Source organism: Canis lupus, chromosome 18 (genome assembly GCF_011100685.1).
Source record: "Canis lupus familiaris isolate Mischka breed German Shepherd chromosome 18, alternate assembly UU_Cfam_GSD_1.0, whole genome shotgun sequence".
NCBI lineage: Eukaryota > Metazoa > Chordata > Mammalia > Carnivora > Canidae > Canis > Canis lupus.
In genome coordinates, this window is record NC_049239.1 from 35,100,943 (window position 1) to 35,117,890 (window position 16,948).

The following is a 16,948-nucleotide window of genomic DNA, read 5'->3' on the forward strand; positions in this document are numbered from 1 at the left end:
CTCATTGTAGCTTTGATTTGCATTTACCTAATGATGTTGAACATCTTTATTATTTTAAAAATTATTTATTTATTTGAGAGAGAGACAGAGTGTGCCATTTGAATGACAGCAGAAGAGAATCCTCAAGCAGACCCCTGCTGAGTGGGGAGCCCGACTTGGAGCTGATCCCACAACCCTGAGATCACGACCTGAACTGAAATCAACAGTCAGACAGTTAATCCAATGAGCCACCCAGACACCCCCATTTTGAATTAATTTTTCTACATAGTGTTAGGTAGTAATCTAACTTTATTCTTTTGTTACTCATTCTGAATATAATTTGAAATGCTTTAATAATAAAAAACCAAATACCAGCTGTTATTTTCAAAATATTCCTACCATTTTATCTGCTTTTCAGATTATCATAGCAATCATGCTTTGTATTAAAACAATCTAGGAGGCGCCTGGGTGGCTCAGTTGGTTAAGCTTCTGCCTTCAACTCAGGTCATGATCTTGAGGTCCTGGGATCCAGCCAGTCCTGTGTCGGGTTCCCTGCTCCGTGGGGAGTCTGCTTCTCCCTCTCTCTATCTGAAATAAATAAGTAAAAATTTTTAGGAAATTAAAAAAATAAAACAGTCTACACATATACATTTCCTTGTTCTGTCAGGTGACAGAGCCTACAAATGAAGACTCCTCATGGCAGGCTCTGTGCCTCAGAGGCTGGGAGTCCATATACATTATTTAATATAGAACCTGCTCTAATATAGATAGTTCTTCCTAGCTCCCAAGGCCTGAATGGGTAGTAGGGAGAAAGAGAACTTAAACTATCCCCATATATACTCCAAAGTTACAGGAGATAAGACCTAGAGAAGAATAAGGAGAATATTAATCTTCATATTCCCAGCCTAGCATAAAACTTCAATCTTCCATCCCTTCTCCACCCACTCAAAATAAGGTAGATTCAATGTTGAAGATAAGAAGGACCAGAATTTTGCAGGGGGAAGTAACATCTTCCTTCAGTTGCTGTCACTTAAATGCCAAACTAAAAAAGTGACATTTTGCTATAAAATAAAACCAAAAGATTAATTATTCAGTTACTACCCACTATTTTAAGTCTGAACATTCTTTCCCTAACCTTAATTTTATTTTATTTTTTTTTTTGAGATGAGGAGAAAGGGAGAACTAGAGAGAGGGAGGGGAAAGAAGGGAGAAAGGAATAGGAGAGAATCCCAAACAGGCTCCATCCAAGGCACCAAGCCCCATGTAGGCCTCCATCTCACAATCCTGAGATGATGATCTGAGCCAAATTCAAGGGTCAGATGCTTAACTGACTGAGCCACCCAGATGTCCCAAACTTCTTAATTTTAATCTAATATGTTCAGCAAAGAAAATTAAGTTTTAAGGCAGATAAGAAGCCAGAGGAAAAAAATCTCATCTAAATGATAATTCATATAGTGATGGTATATAATCATAAGAAAAAAATGTTTTAAAACATACTACTGAGAATAAGCTATCTTACAGTTTCTATCCAGTTAGTAAGAACATACAAATCTACCCCTTGGGTAACATACTCTTATGTCCACAGTAGTTAAGAAATAAACACATTCCAAGTTTTAAAATCAATTAGCAAAAAAATAAAAATATAAAAAAAAATAAAATCAATTAGCAAAAGTTCTATGAAATATGTTAAATCCCAGGGAAACAAGCCAGTACTTGCACACAAATAATAAGTTACTTAAGCACTGAATGAATGATTTTGCCTTATGTAGACCTATTTTTTATTTTTATTTTTATTTTTTAAGATTTTATTTATTTATTCATGTGAGACACAGAGAGAGAGGGAGAAACAGGCTCCATGCAGGGAGCCCGACGTGGGACTCGATCCCGGGTCTCCAGGATCAGGCCCTGGGCTGAAGGCGGCGCTAAACCGCTGAGCCCCCCGGGCTGCCCTAGACCTATCTATTTTTTAAAGATTTAGGGATCCGGGATCCCTGGGTGGCGCAGTGGTTTGGCGCCTGCCTTTGGCCCAGGGCGCGATCCTGGAGATCTGGGATCGAATCCCACGTCAGGCTCCCGGTGCATGGAGCCTGCTTCTCCCTCTGCCTGTGTCTCTGCCTCTCTCTCTCTCACTGTGTGCCTATCATGAATAAATAAAAATTTATAAAAAAAGAAAGATTTGGAAAAAAAAAAAAAGAAAGATTTAGGGATCCCTGGGTGTCGCAGCGGTTTGGCGCCTGCCTTTGGCCCAGGGCGCGATCCTAGAGACCCCGGATCGAATCCCACGTCGGGCTCCCGGTGCATGGAGCCTGCTTCTCCCTCTGCCTATGTCTCTGCCTCTCTCTCTCTCTCTCTCTCTCTCTGTGTGAATATCATAAAAAATAAATTTAAAAAAAATTAAAGATTTATTTATTTTAGAGAGAGAAAGTGTGGCAGAAAGGAGCAGAGCAAGAAGGGGAGAGAGTCAAGCAAAACTGCACTGAGTGGGGTGCCCAACACAGTGCTCAATCCCATGACCCTGAGATTATGACCTGAGCCAAATCAGGAGTCAGAAACTCAATGGACTACATCACCCAGGCACCCCACCTTAAGTAGTCCTATTACTTTCTTCTCTGTGTTAAAGAAATTGGCCACTGAAGATATAGATATTCTGGTATAATAAAAACAAAATTCTCTTTAAGCTTTGAAAATATGATTTTAGGGGATCCCTGGGTGGCTCAGAGGTTTGGCGCCTGTCTTTGGCCCAGGGCGCGATCCTGGAGACCAGGGATCGAATCCCACATCGGGCTTCCGGTGCATGGAGCCTGCTTCTCCCTCTGCCTGTGTCTCTGCCTCAATCTCTCTCTCTGTGACTATCATAAAAAAAAAAAAAAAAATGAAAATATGATTTTAGTCTTAGATATATCAACTTTTCATAGTCAAGAAAAAAAAGACCCTGGATTAGAAGGAGCCCCAGATTCCAGTCCTGATTCTTCAAATAACATGCTAGAAGACTTTCAGCAAAACGTAATCTTGTAGAGCCTTCATTTTCCTATTTATAAAGCCTAATGCTCTTTGTATTAACTCATATTCTGAGTCAAGCTAGATATTTTTACTTCATCTATCATACAGTATTTAGTACAAAATCTGCCTTCAAAATTGAGTACAGAGATAAATTACATGGAATTCATGTAATTAACTTTGTGTGTGGAATTCTAATGTGTCTGTCCCACTCACACTTAAATGTCAAGTTATTTTATAAATACTTTATTTTATTTTAGCTAATCATACTCTGAGAATTAGTAACAAAAACCTGAAGTATAAGAATAATCAGCCTTGGGATGCCTGGGTGGCTCAGCAGTTGAGCATCTGCCTTTGGCTAAGGGCATGATCCTGGAGTGCTGGGATCAAGTCCCATATCAGGCTCCCTGCATGGAGCCTGCTTCTCCCTCTGCCTGTGTCTCTGCCTCTGTGTGTGTGTGTGTGTGTGTCTCATGAATAAATAAATAAAATCTTAAAAAAAAAAAAAAAAGAATAATCAACCCCAACCCCTTGGTGGCTCAGACGGTTAGGCATTCAACTCAATCTCAGCTCAGGTCTTTTTTTCTTTGAAAAGAAAGAAACATATGTGTACATGGTGGGGGGCAGTGGGGGGACAAGGATGTGGAAAAACTAGAACCCTTATACATTGCTAGTGGGAAAATAAAATGCTGCAGCTACTTTGGAAAATAATCTAGCAGTTCTTCATAATGTTAAACACAGAATTACCATAAAATCCCAACAATTCCACTACTAGGTATCTACCCAAGGAAAACGAAACATATGTTCAAATACTTTTATGCAGGGGATCCCTGGGTGGCGTGGCGGTTTAGCGCCTGCCTTTGGCCCAGGGCGCAATCCTGGAGACCTGGGATCGAATCCCTCATCGGGCTCCCGGTGCATGGAGCCTGCTTCTCCCTCTGCCTATGTCTCTGCCTCTCTCTCTCTGTGACTATCATAAATAAATAAAAATTAAAAAAATAAAAAAACAAATACTTTTATGCAAATATTCACAAGAGCATTATTTGTAAAGCCAAACAGTGAAAACAACCAAATATACATCAACTAGTGAACGAATAAACAAAATAAGCTACATCTATGCAATGGAATATTATTCTGCTAAAAGTACTTATAGTACTATGCTAACCACATGGATGAATTTCTAAAACATTATGCTTAGTCAAGGAATCCAAACACAAAAGAACACGTATTTTATTATTCCATTTATATGAAATGCCCAGAAAAGGCAAATCTAAAGAGACAGAAAATGGATAAATGGTCGCCTAGAATTAGGGGTGAGAATGAGGAATGATTATAAATGGGCACAAAGTTTCTTTTTAGGGGTAATGAAAAGGTTTGAAGATTAGATTGTGATGACACTGTGGTGATATAAATATACTAAAAATCACAGTATACTTAAAATAGGAGGATTTTACAGTATGATAAATTAAATCTCAATAAAACTTAATTTTAAAAAATTGATTTCTTTGAAAGAACCAAATGGCTGCTTCTTTGGGCCTTCAATTTCTCATCTGAAGACTACATCAGAGCACAAGTAACTCCTATTCACTCACTGTATCACCCACTCTTTAGGGGCCATTAGAAGTGGGTTTTGCAAAACATTAGAAGGCAGAAAAGAAGAACCTAAATATTATTCGTCCGTTGTCTCCACCACAACCATGTTTTCAGCCAAGCCACATCCCTCTACAACTATAGCTCCTTTTGGGCTCCAATAACTTGTTACCTGGCTCCACTGGCCTAGAAATGGCTTCACACTGCTACAACTCATTCAAAGTCCCATCCTTTTTTGGTTCCCTTAACCTTGCCTCTTCAACTATAAGACTGAGCCCCTCATTAACACAAATCAAATGAATCAAAGGAATGAAATTATGTTTCAGGTAGCATCCTTAACTGATAATTAGTGTAAAGGAAGGACAATTGGTACTTTGTACCAACAAATTATTAAAACAAGTATGATTTCTTGAGATAAGTAAACTTGCTTTAACAGTTACATACATCTTTAATGATCTTTACCAAAACAATTATATTTCATTTTATATAAATGATACACTAAAGTGGGTTAAACAGATGTTTTCCTTTTTGCTAAGAAGGTGAAATAAAGACTAGTATGGTATTTCCTGCCTAGTGGTGTGGTAGGGCATATTAAAAAAAATCAGTCTATCAGTTCCAAACATTATCCACACAAAGAGAGACAGATTTTGGCATTTGTAACAGATGCCCAAGAAAAACGATGCCAAAGTCAAGGCTATGAGGAGTTTCCGTCTGTTGTTCTGTCAGGAAATAAATGAAATGTGATGGTGATGTGGCATATGCTTGGCTATATTCATAATAAGAGACACCAAGGCTTGGGTTGGGTTGGACACAATTCCAAAATTCCATTTCATCATCTTCCTTTTTTATTTGTCATCACCTGTATTACTGACCTTTCCTTTGAACAAAGACAAAATTTTCAGATCCAACTTTTCTCATCTCCAATATTTTCTGGAACACTTTTCTTTTAGAAGAAATACATCTGTACAGCTACATGCAAAAGAATGAAACTGGACCACTTTCTTTGGCTATACATAAAAATAAATCAAATATATTAAAGATCTAAATATTAAGATGTGAAACCATAAAACTCCTGCAAGAAAACATAGGCAGTAAATTTCTGGACATCAGCCTTAGCAGTATATTTCTGGATCTGTATCCTCAGGCCAGGGAAACAAAACCAAAAATAAACAACTGGGACTATATCAAACTAGTAAGCTTTTGCATAGCAAAGAAAACCATCAATAAAACAAAAGGGCAACCTACTGACTAGAAGATATCTGCAAATGATATATCCAATATGGGGTTAATACCCGAAATATAAAGAACTCATACAACTCACCAAAAACACAAATAATCCAGTTAAACCAAAACACAAATAATCCAGTTAAAAAAATGAACAGAGGACCAGAAAAGACATTTTCCTAAAGAAAACATATAAATGGTCACAGACCCATGAAAAGATGCTCAATATCACTAATCACCAGGGAAATGCATACCAAAATCACAATGAGATTATCACCTCACACCAATCAGAATGGCTAAAAAAAAGACAAGAAATAAGCAATGTTGGCAAGCATGTGGAGAAAAGGGAACCCTCATGCACTATTGGTAGGAATGTAAATTGGTACAGCTACTATGGAAAACAGTAGGGAGGTTCCTCAAGAAATTAAAAATATCATACAACCTAATAATGACAATTGCTAATCTAGTCCATACAACCTAATAATGACAATTGCTAGTCTAGTCTAATAATGATAATCTATGACAAGAAATATCATACAATATGGTAATTTTACTTCTCGATATTTACCCAAAGAAAACTAAAACACAAATTCAAAATATATTCACCCCTATGTTTACTGCAGCCTTATTTACAAAAGCCAAGATACGGAAGTAACCTAAATGTCCACCCATAGATGAATGGAAAAAGATGTGGTGTATATATACACAATAAAATATTCAGCCATAAAAGTGAAATTTCCCCATTTGCAACAACATGGATGGACCAAGAAGATATTATGCTAAGTGAAATAACAGAGAAAGACAAATATCATATTTTACTTATATGCGGCATCTAAAAACAAAAAACAGAAATAGGCTCATAAATACAGAGAACTGGTAGCTGCCAAAGGGGAGGGGATTGGAGAAAGGGCAAAACAGGTGAACAGGATTAAGAAGTACAAACTTCCAGGGGCACCTCGGTGGCTCAGTTGGTTAGGTATTGGACTCTTGATTTTGGCTCAGGTCATGGTCTCAGGTTCTTTGCACTGAGCCCCAAGACAGGTTCTGTGTTGGGTGTGGAGCTTGCTTGGGATTTTCTCTCCCACTACTTCAGCTCTGCCCGTCCACCCCCACACTCTCACTGGCACTCTCTCTCAAAAACAAAAAAAAACAAATTTCCAGTTATAAATACTTATAAATAAATAAGTCACAGGGTACCTAGATGGCTCAGTCAGTTGAGCGTCTGATTCTTGATTTTAGCTCGGTCATGAGATCAAGGCCCAAGTTGGGCTCTGTGCTGGGCATGGAGCCTGTTTGAGATTCTTTCTCTCCCTCTGCTTCCCCCTACCCTCCACTCCCACTCTCTCTCTCAAAAAAAAAAAATTATATATATATATATATATATATATATATAAAATAAATAAGTCACAGGGATGACCAGAACAGCATAGGGAATATAGTCAATATAGAATATAATGCAAAATAGGATATATACTGCAATAACTTTGTACAGGGACAGATGGTAACTACACTTATCACAGTAAGCATTTCATAATGTATTTAATTGTCAGATCACGATCTTGCAGGTCTGAAACTCCTATAATATTGTATGTCAACTATACTTCAATTTAAAAATGTTTAAAAAGAAAACTGGGGGGCACCTGGGTGGCTCAGTCAGTTAAGCATCTGCTTTCAGCTCAGGTCATGATCCCAGAATCCTGGGATTGAGCCCCACATTGGGCTCCTTGCTCGGCAGGGTGGGGGTCTGCTTCTCCAACACCATCTGCCCCTCTTCCTACTGGTGCACGCATGCCTCTCTCACAAATAAATAAATGGAATCTTTAAATAAAAGAAAAAGAAAAAGAAAACCAGGGGGAAAGAAACCCCAAATACATCTATCAAAGCAAATTACTTTGTGATTCAAACTTTTGCAATGTATTAACTCCTGTAAGGTCAACATTAACATAGTCATTTAAGAAGTAGACAAAAATGGGCAGCCCAGAGGGGCTCAGCGGTTTAGCGCCACCTTCACCCCAGGGCCTGATCCTGGAGACCCGGGATGGAGTTCCACATCGGGCTCCCGGGATGGAGCCTACTTCTCCCTTCGCCTCTGTCTCTGTCTCTCATGAATAAATAAATAAAATCTTAAAAAAAAAAAAAAGAAGTAGATAAAGATGGTCATGTGAGCCCTGGATGATTGTCTATCATTTTAGGCTCTGAAGGAATTATTAAAAATGAACTAATATACAACTGGTTATTTCTCACAACACATAACATAGTTCAAATTTCCAGGATTCAGGGACGCCTGGGTGGCTCAGTGGTTGAGCATCTGCCTTTGCCTCAGTTTGTGATCTTGGGGTCCTGGGATCGAGTCCTGCATGGAGCCTTTCTCCCTCTGTCTGTGTCTCTGCCTCTCTCTTTCTGTGTCTCTCATGAAGAAATAAATAAAATCTTAAAAAAAAAAAAAAAAAAAAAAAACCTCCCAGGATTCAAATGTATAGGTATCACAAAATGTTTTTTATTTTAGCTTCTTCATTTTATCTGATTGTTTGTGGCCTAGTTCCCTTAACAAACTGAATTTCTTCCTCTTATGAGAAACTATTACAGCTGAATTTTTACTGTATCACAATTTTGTTCACTATTAACATGGTCTAGGATTTCTAGGCATTAGGTAAGTCAAGTATGTCTAAAGATACACGTTTATCACAATTCACATTTATGTGCTGATATCTAGACATTTATATGCCTTTGATTTAATATAAGAACCTAATAACATTTTATAGAGTAGAGAAAAAGATTTTCAGGTAAATCAAAACCCAAAGTTATAATATTCAGTATATTTGATACTCAATATGCTGTTTTTTCCTTTTCCACAAATTTTAATAAACATTAACCAAAAATTTCCTATAAGCTCAAAAGGTTTGCTACTTGTTTTCTTAAGGATGTTTCCAGAAATTTGTAAGTCCATTAAAAAAAAAAGATTTTATTTATTTATTCATGACAGACACAGAGACACAGGCAGAGGGAGAAGCAGGCTCCCTACGGGGAGAGCTCACTGTGGGACTCAATCCCAGGACCCTGGGATCACGACCTGAGCCAAAGGCAGATACTCAGCCACTGAACCCCTCAGGTGCTCCAACTTGTAAGCCCATTAACCAAAGACATAAAACCACTATTATAACATTGTAATTGCATTATATTACTTATACCATCACAAAACTGACTTATATACCAAAGCAGGTAGACTGCCTTAAAATATTCTACATATTATAGTTATGTTAAAAAATGTTTTAAGTCTGTTTTCAACCTCATACTATGGTTGAAAGAGATACATAAGTAGCCTTAAATTTGCTTTGAAATAATACAAAATAAATACAAAGTAGGGAAATTAGTGGAGGTATATATATGAAATTAGTGGAGGTATATATATGAATAAGACTGATAACGTGTTGAAGTTTTTTTCTTGTTTGTTTTTGTGAGTGTTGAAGTTTTTAAAGCTGACTAATGAATAAGTAGGGGTTCATTGTAGCATTCTCTCTAAATGTGTTTGGAAATTTTCCTTAATAAAAATGTTATTGTCTGTAATAGAGAAAATAAAGCTCCAAGTGGCTGGATTTCTGGTTCACAACAATTATTAATGCAAATGAAAAAATTATAATGAACATTAAAAGAAAGGTATACACAATAGTTTGAAACAATAGGTAAAAACAATTTTATAACTTACAAGCTTACTATCTTAGTTTTTTATAAACATGCCTGTTAAGTATGAATAACATTCATACTCACTCCAAAGTACACTTTATGAGGATGATGTTAAGATAAGCGTAATAAGGGATCCCTGGGTGGCGCAGCGGTTTAGCGCCTGCCTTTGGCCCAGGGCGCGATCCTGGAGACCCGGGATCAAATCCCACATCGGGCTCCCGGTGCATGGAGCCTGCTTCTCCCTCTGCCTGTGTCTCTGCCTCTCTCTCTCTCTCTGTGACTATCATAAATAAATAAAAAAATTAAAAAAAAAAAAAAAAAAAAAAAGATAAGCGTAATAAGGTGCACAATAGATCAGGGTTAATTAGCTGATATACCAGATTAGGTTTTAATAGCAAGTCTGAAACCATCATGTCCTATGCTATATCAAAACAATTTATAAGTTTTAGAAGCAACTAACATTAGCATGTTAGGAAGGATCAGATTGAAACCAAACTTGTTCTTGTTTAAAAAAAACACAGGGATTCCTGGGTGGCTCAGTGGTTTAGCGCCTGCCTTCGGCCCAGGGCATGATCCTGGAGTCCCTGGATGGAGTCCCACATTGGGCTTCCTGCATGGAGCCTGCCCCCCCCCCCCTCTCTCTCTCTCTCTCTCTGTCTCATGAATAAATAAAATATATTTTTTTAAAAAACCCACAAAGATATTAACCAATGACAAAACACCATTGCTGGTTTTGTTTTTTGTATAGCCACAGTTTTTTTTTTTAAGATTTTATTTATTTATTCGAGAGAGAGAGAGAGAGAGAGAGAGAGAGAGAGAGAGAGGCAGAGACACAGGCAGAGGGAGAAGCAGGCTCCATGCAGGGAGCCCAATGCAGAACTCGATCCCGAGACTCCAGGATCATGCCCTGGGCCTAAGGCAGGCGTTAAACCGCTGAGCCACCCAGGGATCCCCTATAGTCACAGTACTATTTAAATCCTATCCTTCCAAATCATTCACACTTTTATTTTGGGATTATTCCACTAGACTCTTTGTGGCTCTGGGCAAATCAAACTTTGACTTAGTCTAATGTCTATAAAAGTGAGAATACCACCAGTAATACTCATTTTCCAGTTTGTTCAATATGAGAGATGTTTTAAAATGTTAAGCCATCTAATTTAAGCAGACCCAAGCAAAAGTATTTTAGGCTTATCCACATTTTTGTATTTGTCATGCTTCACTAGGTCAGACAAATCTGGTCTCAAGTTATTTAAATAGGATCAGTGATCACATAGTGATGAGAATGATGAAGTCATATGAAAATTTCATTATTTTATGCTTAGTTATACCCCATAAGGGCCTACAGGCCTACCTCTTGTCCTACCGTAGGACAAGCTACATGGTCAGGATCCCTAAGGGACCTTAAACTTATGGAGGCCAAATTTAAATTCTGAAGAGGAGCTAACAAGTCAAAGCAAAATATATGTCAGCATTAAATATATTTGTTTTAAAAAAAGATTTATTGATTTTAGAGGGAGAGTGTGTGTGTGCACAAGTGGGAGGAGGAGCAGAGGGAGGGAGAGACTCTTCAAGCAGTCTCCCTACTGAACACAGAGCCCTACGTGGGGCTGGATCTCAGGACCTGAGCTGAAAAACAAGAGTTGGAAAGTTAACTAACTAAGCCATTCAGGTGCCCCAGAGTCAAATATTCTTTAGAAAATCATTATTTTTTTTTAATTTTTATTTATTTATGATAGAGAGAGAGAGGCAGAGACACAGGCAGAGGGAGAAGCAGGCTCCATGCACCGGGAGCCCGACGTGGGATTCAATCCCGGGTCTCCAGGATCACGCCCTGGGCCAAAGGCAGGCGCCAAACCGCTGCACCACCCAGGGATCCCGAAAATCATTATTTATTGAAGTTATTATATGATGGGTACATGGCAGAAAAAAAATCCAACTGCTCAAGGTAGACTGTCAAGAAACAGCCAAGTTAATGAAGATGGACCAACAATAAACAAGAACAGAGAAATGTTTAATATCAAGTATGGATGAGTGCTATGAAGAAACCTCAAGAAGAGCATTAGGCGGGGCAGCCCGGGTGGCCCAGCGGTTTAGCGCCTGCCTTCCGCCCAGGGCCTGATCCTGGAGACCTGGGATGGAGTCTCATGTCAGGCTCCTTGCAGGGAGCCTGTTTCTGCCTCTGCCTGTGTCTCTGCCTCTCCCTCTCCCTCTGTCTCTGTCTCTCATGAATGAATAAACAAAATCTTTAAAAAAAAAAAAAAAGAGCATTAGGCTACACAGTGATGGGGGAGGTGCATACTCCATTAAGGATAGTAAGGAAGGACCTCTCTAACAATGCAACATTTTAAACTGAATTAAGTGACAGAGAAAGCCATGTAGATTATCAGAGGGAAGAGTGGTCCCTAGCAGAGGAAATAGCCCAAAGACCCCAAGATAATAGCATTCCTACGGTGGCTGTTCAAGGAACAATGAAAAATGTGTGTTTCATTCAGAGATAAGAGACTGAGGCCAAGGGAGAATCTGTGGTCATGTTCTACAAAAAAATGAAAGGAAAACAAGCCGTGTCCTCCCATTTACTCTTCATATTATGCAATATGTCCACACATATTAGCATAGAGCTAGCACATCGACTAACAAATGCTTACTATTGACCAAACGAAAAGAGAATTGATTGCAATTGCCAAGGCCTGGACTAGAAAGGCCTAGCTAGACAGGCCTGAGTAAAAATTAGGAAACTGACCATAGCAGCCCCTAAAGCAAAGTCATCTAGCATGGTGCTAAAATTGAAAACAGCAGAAGTAACAACAAAGGATAAACATGTAACAAAGAAATAAGATTTTTTGGTAAGCGAATTTAGCAAAGTAGGTAATTCTTTAAGAACAAAATCTGTAGTCTCATTTGAATTAGTGGCCGAAAAACAAAACAAAAAGTCTTTTATTGGAGTACCTGCTTCTCACTGTGAAATATTTCTTCTTTTCAAAAGATTACCGCCTTCAAGTCTTTGTTCACATATCACTATTTTGATTAGCCTGTCTAGTCCAAATTATTTAATCTGCACTATCCCCCAATCCACCTTCCATTCCTCCTTACCCTGTTTTCTTTTTCTCCTATCACCTCCAAATATACTAAATAATTTAGTTATGTTTATGATTTGTTATCTGTCCCATTCCACATACCTCAGCATAAATTACAGGACATGGATTTTGGTTTTGTTCACTGATGTACCCCAAGCTCACAAATATTTAATATATGAGAAGTGCTTGGTAAACATCTCTGAAATTCCCATACCTATGGCAACCATCCAATCTGATATAAACTCATATATCCAAATTTCTTCAAAAACTTTTCATGAGGGACACCTGGGTGGGTCAGTAATTGAGAGTCTGCCTTTGGCTCAGGGCATGATCCTGGAGTTCTGGGATCAAGTTCCACATCAGGCTCCCTATGGGGAGCCTGCTTCTCCCTCTGCCTGTGTCTCTTGGTGAGAATTTAGAGGCCCAGGGTCCCCAGCTTCATCTGTCTTCCCACACCTCCTCATCCCAATTTACAGGATCTCAATGCCCTCACTTTAGCAGTAGACACCCTGTGAGGCAGAGTGTTCAGCTTGCGTTATAATTCAGCCAGTCACAGGATGAGATTCTGCACTGATTTTCAGCAGTTTCAGCCCAGTGGCTACAGGAGGTAAGGCTCTCCTTCGGGACTACCTAGAAGCTCTTAGATCATTTACTCTGCCCTAGACCTGGGAATTCAAATCCCTGAGCTCATCCCCTTTTTTCACCACTTTGTCCAGCAACATTAGGAACAACCAACGTCATAATACTCATTAGTTTTCCAAAAATGTTTGAAAGTATCGTATATAGTCATTTAGCTTTTTGCTGCTTACAAGGAGTATCCAGTGCAGATGTTTTGCATACCTCTATAAGTTCATGCCATGGACTATCAGTGCTCTATTTCTGGAGTCATCACATATTTAAATCTAATCAAATTACAGAACCAGTTGCAGAAACCCCAGGACCATTTCAGAAAACTCATCCTTAAAATTCTGCTCCTATGGAACCACTCTTGATACCAAAATTTGTATTGGTCAGTGTTCTCCAGAGAAATGGAACCATCTGTCTTCCGTATATGTGCATGTATACAAACACACATATAAATGGAATTTTAGATATATATAATGGAAGTTTATCGTGAGGAATTTGTTTGTGCAGTTATGGAGGCTGAGAAGCCTTATGATCTGCTGTTTGCAGTCTGAAGAGCCAGGAAAACTGGTGGTATAATTCAGTCTGAGTCATGAGGCCTGGGAACCAGGGGAGCCCATGGTGTAAATCTCACTTCAGGGGCGGGAGGAAATGAATGTCCCAGCTCAAGCATGTGAGGTAGGGAAATAGGCACAAATTCCTCCTTCTCTCACCTTTTATTGTATTTAGGCTCTCCATGGATTAGATGATGCCCATTCACATTGGGAAGGGCCACCTACTTTACTGAGTCCACTGATTCAAAAGCAGATCTCACCCAGAAATAGTCTTTTTTTTTTTTTAAAGATTTTATTTATTTATGAGAGACATATGAGAGACTCCCCTATGGGGAGCCTGATGCGGGGCTTGACCCCAGGACCCCCCAGGACCCCGGGATTATGCCCTGAGCCAAAGGCAGACGCTGAACTGCTGAGTTACCCAGTCTTCTTTACTAATGGAAGAGGTTTCCCCACCCCCAGTGGAAGCATCCTTTCTACCTCCATATGAAATAACTAGCCCTGCAATACCTGATGAAAGAGTGATGGCTTCCCACTGAGGCACAAGCTATGTAAAGACATTGCTGATTTTCGCTAGAACCCACTTATATCTTCTAGATCTATCACTAGGCTCAAGTCCCAGCAGCCCCTAAAGGTGAGGTACAAGGTGTTAGGTCCATGACAAAGCGTGTTACAGTCAAAAAGAACTACCTGAATTTCTATTTTATACAGACATAAATCTGAGGACCATGAATGTGGGAATGGGTGTGTGTGTGGATCTGATGGTGGAAGAAACATAGTTTGATCAGGCCAAATTTATTGACATGGGCTCACTAAGCAGAGGTTCTGCATTTATTTAATGCTGCAGTTTAGGAGGTTAGAAAAGGCTCTGGCAGTTTGGTTGGCTAGTTGAAAAACGGACTAAGGGATGCCTGGGTGGCTCAGTGGTTGAGTGTGTCTGCCCTTGGCCCAGGGCGTGATCCTGGAGACCCGGGATTGAGTCCCACATCGGGCTCCCTGCAGGGAGCCTGCTTCTCCTTCTGCCTGTGTCTCTGCCTCTTTCTGTCTCTCTCATGAATAAATAAATAAAATCTTAAAAAAAAAAAAAAGAAAAAGAAAAATGGACTAAAAAGTGGCCACCATAAGTGAACCGGAAATGCCAACATGCCTTGGTTTAATGCAGAGGAAGGGCTTCAAAGGCTTATGGAAATTAGAATGTTCCAGTAGATTTGTCAAGATGTACTGCTGGGAAGGTCCAGAACACATGCCTTTCACCAATACTGTGAGGAGTAAATAAATTTGTGAAGGGAGTCCTATTATCTTTGAAGAGCTCTACGACCACCCTTCTCTGAGGACCAAATCTCATCACAAAAACTGCACCAATTAATTGGGAAACCTAAATACATGAGAATCATTAGACTCCAGGATGGCTGGGGCCAAAAGTCACTCAATCACCAAAGGCAAGGTAGACATGGTTACTGTAATGGAAAGCAGAGTCAAAGCAGAAATCAGAACAGTCTGAATCACGTAGACCTATATTTTTGATTACGGTGTTCTTGAAAGTGAGATAGAAAGACTACCAAATTCTTAATCTGTAGAAGTACAAAATTTCTAGGTCAAGTGAACAAAAGCCTAATTCAAATAATAAAAACAGCCCTTAAGTCAATTCCCAGACATGGGTCAGACTGCAAACTCAGTACCCTTTGAATAAAGGGGAGGCCAGGTCTCCTTGAGGGAGAACCACGGTACATTATTGAAAATGTACACTGTTAATCCTTCTCCCCACGTTCCCCAAAGGGACCTATGTATATGGCATTTTACCAAGGTAACTGTACATCACAGAAAAGGAAATAACGTCAGACCTTTCAGGAACTCCTGGATGTGGGCTATAATCTGACACTAATTTCAGGAGATCCAAAAGATCACTGTAGCCCACTAGTCAAGAGTAGGGGCTTATGGAGGTTAGGCTCAAGTCCATCTCATGGTGGACCCAGTAGGTCCTTGAACCTATTTTATGGTTATCTCCCTAATTTGAGAAGGCATAATTGGAATGACAAAAATAGCAGCTCAGAGAATCCCTATGCTAATTCCCTGACCTGTGGAGTGAGGGTTTTTGTGGAAGGTAAGCCCAAGTGGACATCATTAGAACTTCCCCTACCTCAAAATATATTAAACCCAAAGCAATACCAAATCCCTAGAGGGACTGCAGAAATTGGTCCTTGCCACTCATCTCTATTTGGCCTATGCAGAAGATGGAAGGGTCTTGGAAAATGACCGCAGATTACTGTATATTTAACTAGGTGGCGAATCCAACTGTAGCTTCTATAGCAGATGTGGTTTCACTGTTTGAACAAATTATAACACATTCCCTAGTACCTGGTATGTAGCTATAGCTATAGATCTGGCAAATTCCTTTTTCTCCATACCTGCCCATAAACACTTTGCTTTCAGCAGGCAACGCCAGCGATACACCTTACTGTCTTATCTTACCTCAGGGTTGTGTTAACTCTCTACCCCTATGTCATAATTGAGTTCAGAGATCTTGATCACCCTTCTCTTCCACAGGGTATCACCCTGGCCTATTACACCGATTATATTAATGCTGCTTGGACATAATGAGCAAGAAGTAGTACCTACTCCAGACTTACCGGTAGGACATTTGCATATCACAGCGTGGGAAATAAATCAGACTAAAATTCAGGGACATTCTACTTCACTGAAAATCTAGGGGTCCAGTGGTATACAATATGTTAGGATATCCTTACTAAAGTGAGGGATAGGTAGATTGTTATCTCTGGCCTTCATACAATCAAGAAAGATGCATAAGACACATCTTTTGGAGTCTGGAGGCAACATATTTTCATTACTCTGGCCCATTTACTGAGTGACCCAAAACTGTTTTGAGTGACAAGAAAGGCTGTAGCCCCACATCAGGCTTCCTGCCCTATGGGGAGCCTGCTTCTTCTTCTCCCTTTGCCTGCCTTGCTTCCTGCTTGTGCTTGTTCTTTCTCTGTCAAATAAATAAATAAAATCTTTTAAAAATTAAATTAAAAACAAAAAAACAAAGGCTGTATAACAGGTCCAGGCTGCTGTGCCAGTTTTTCTGCCATTTGGGCCATAATGATCCAACAGACCCATCGGTCATTAAGGTGTCAGTAACAGGGGTGCCTGGGTGGCTCGGTGGTTGAGCACCTGCCTTTGGTTCAGGTTGTGATCCTGGGGTCCTGGGATCCAGTCTCTCATCAG

General features: G+C 39.5%; 1 protein-coding gene across 3 annotated transcripts in view; it reads right to left on the bottom strand.

Annotated features, from left to right (window-relative positions):
• The window catches only part of QSER1 (glutamine and serine rich 1), a 73,580-nt gene that overhangs the window by 44,907 nt on the left and 11,725 nt on the right, over nucleotides 1-16,948 (bottom strand). The window contains exon 1 of one of the 3 annotated variants that reach the window (XM_038563082.1): nucleotides 379-570. The exons of the other annotated variants lie outside the window; for them this stretch is intronic. The gene's annotated coding sequence lies outside the window, so the exon portion shown is untranslated. Of the gene's footprint in view, nucleotides 1-378; nucleotides 571-16,948 lie in introns of those variants that run through there. 3 annotated transcript variants of the gene reach the window in all.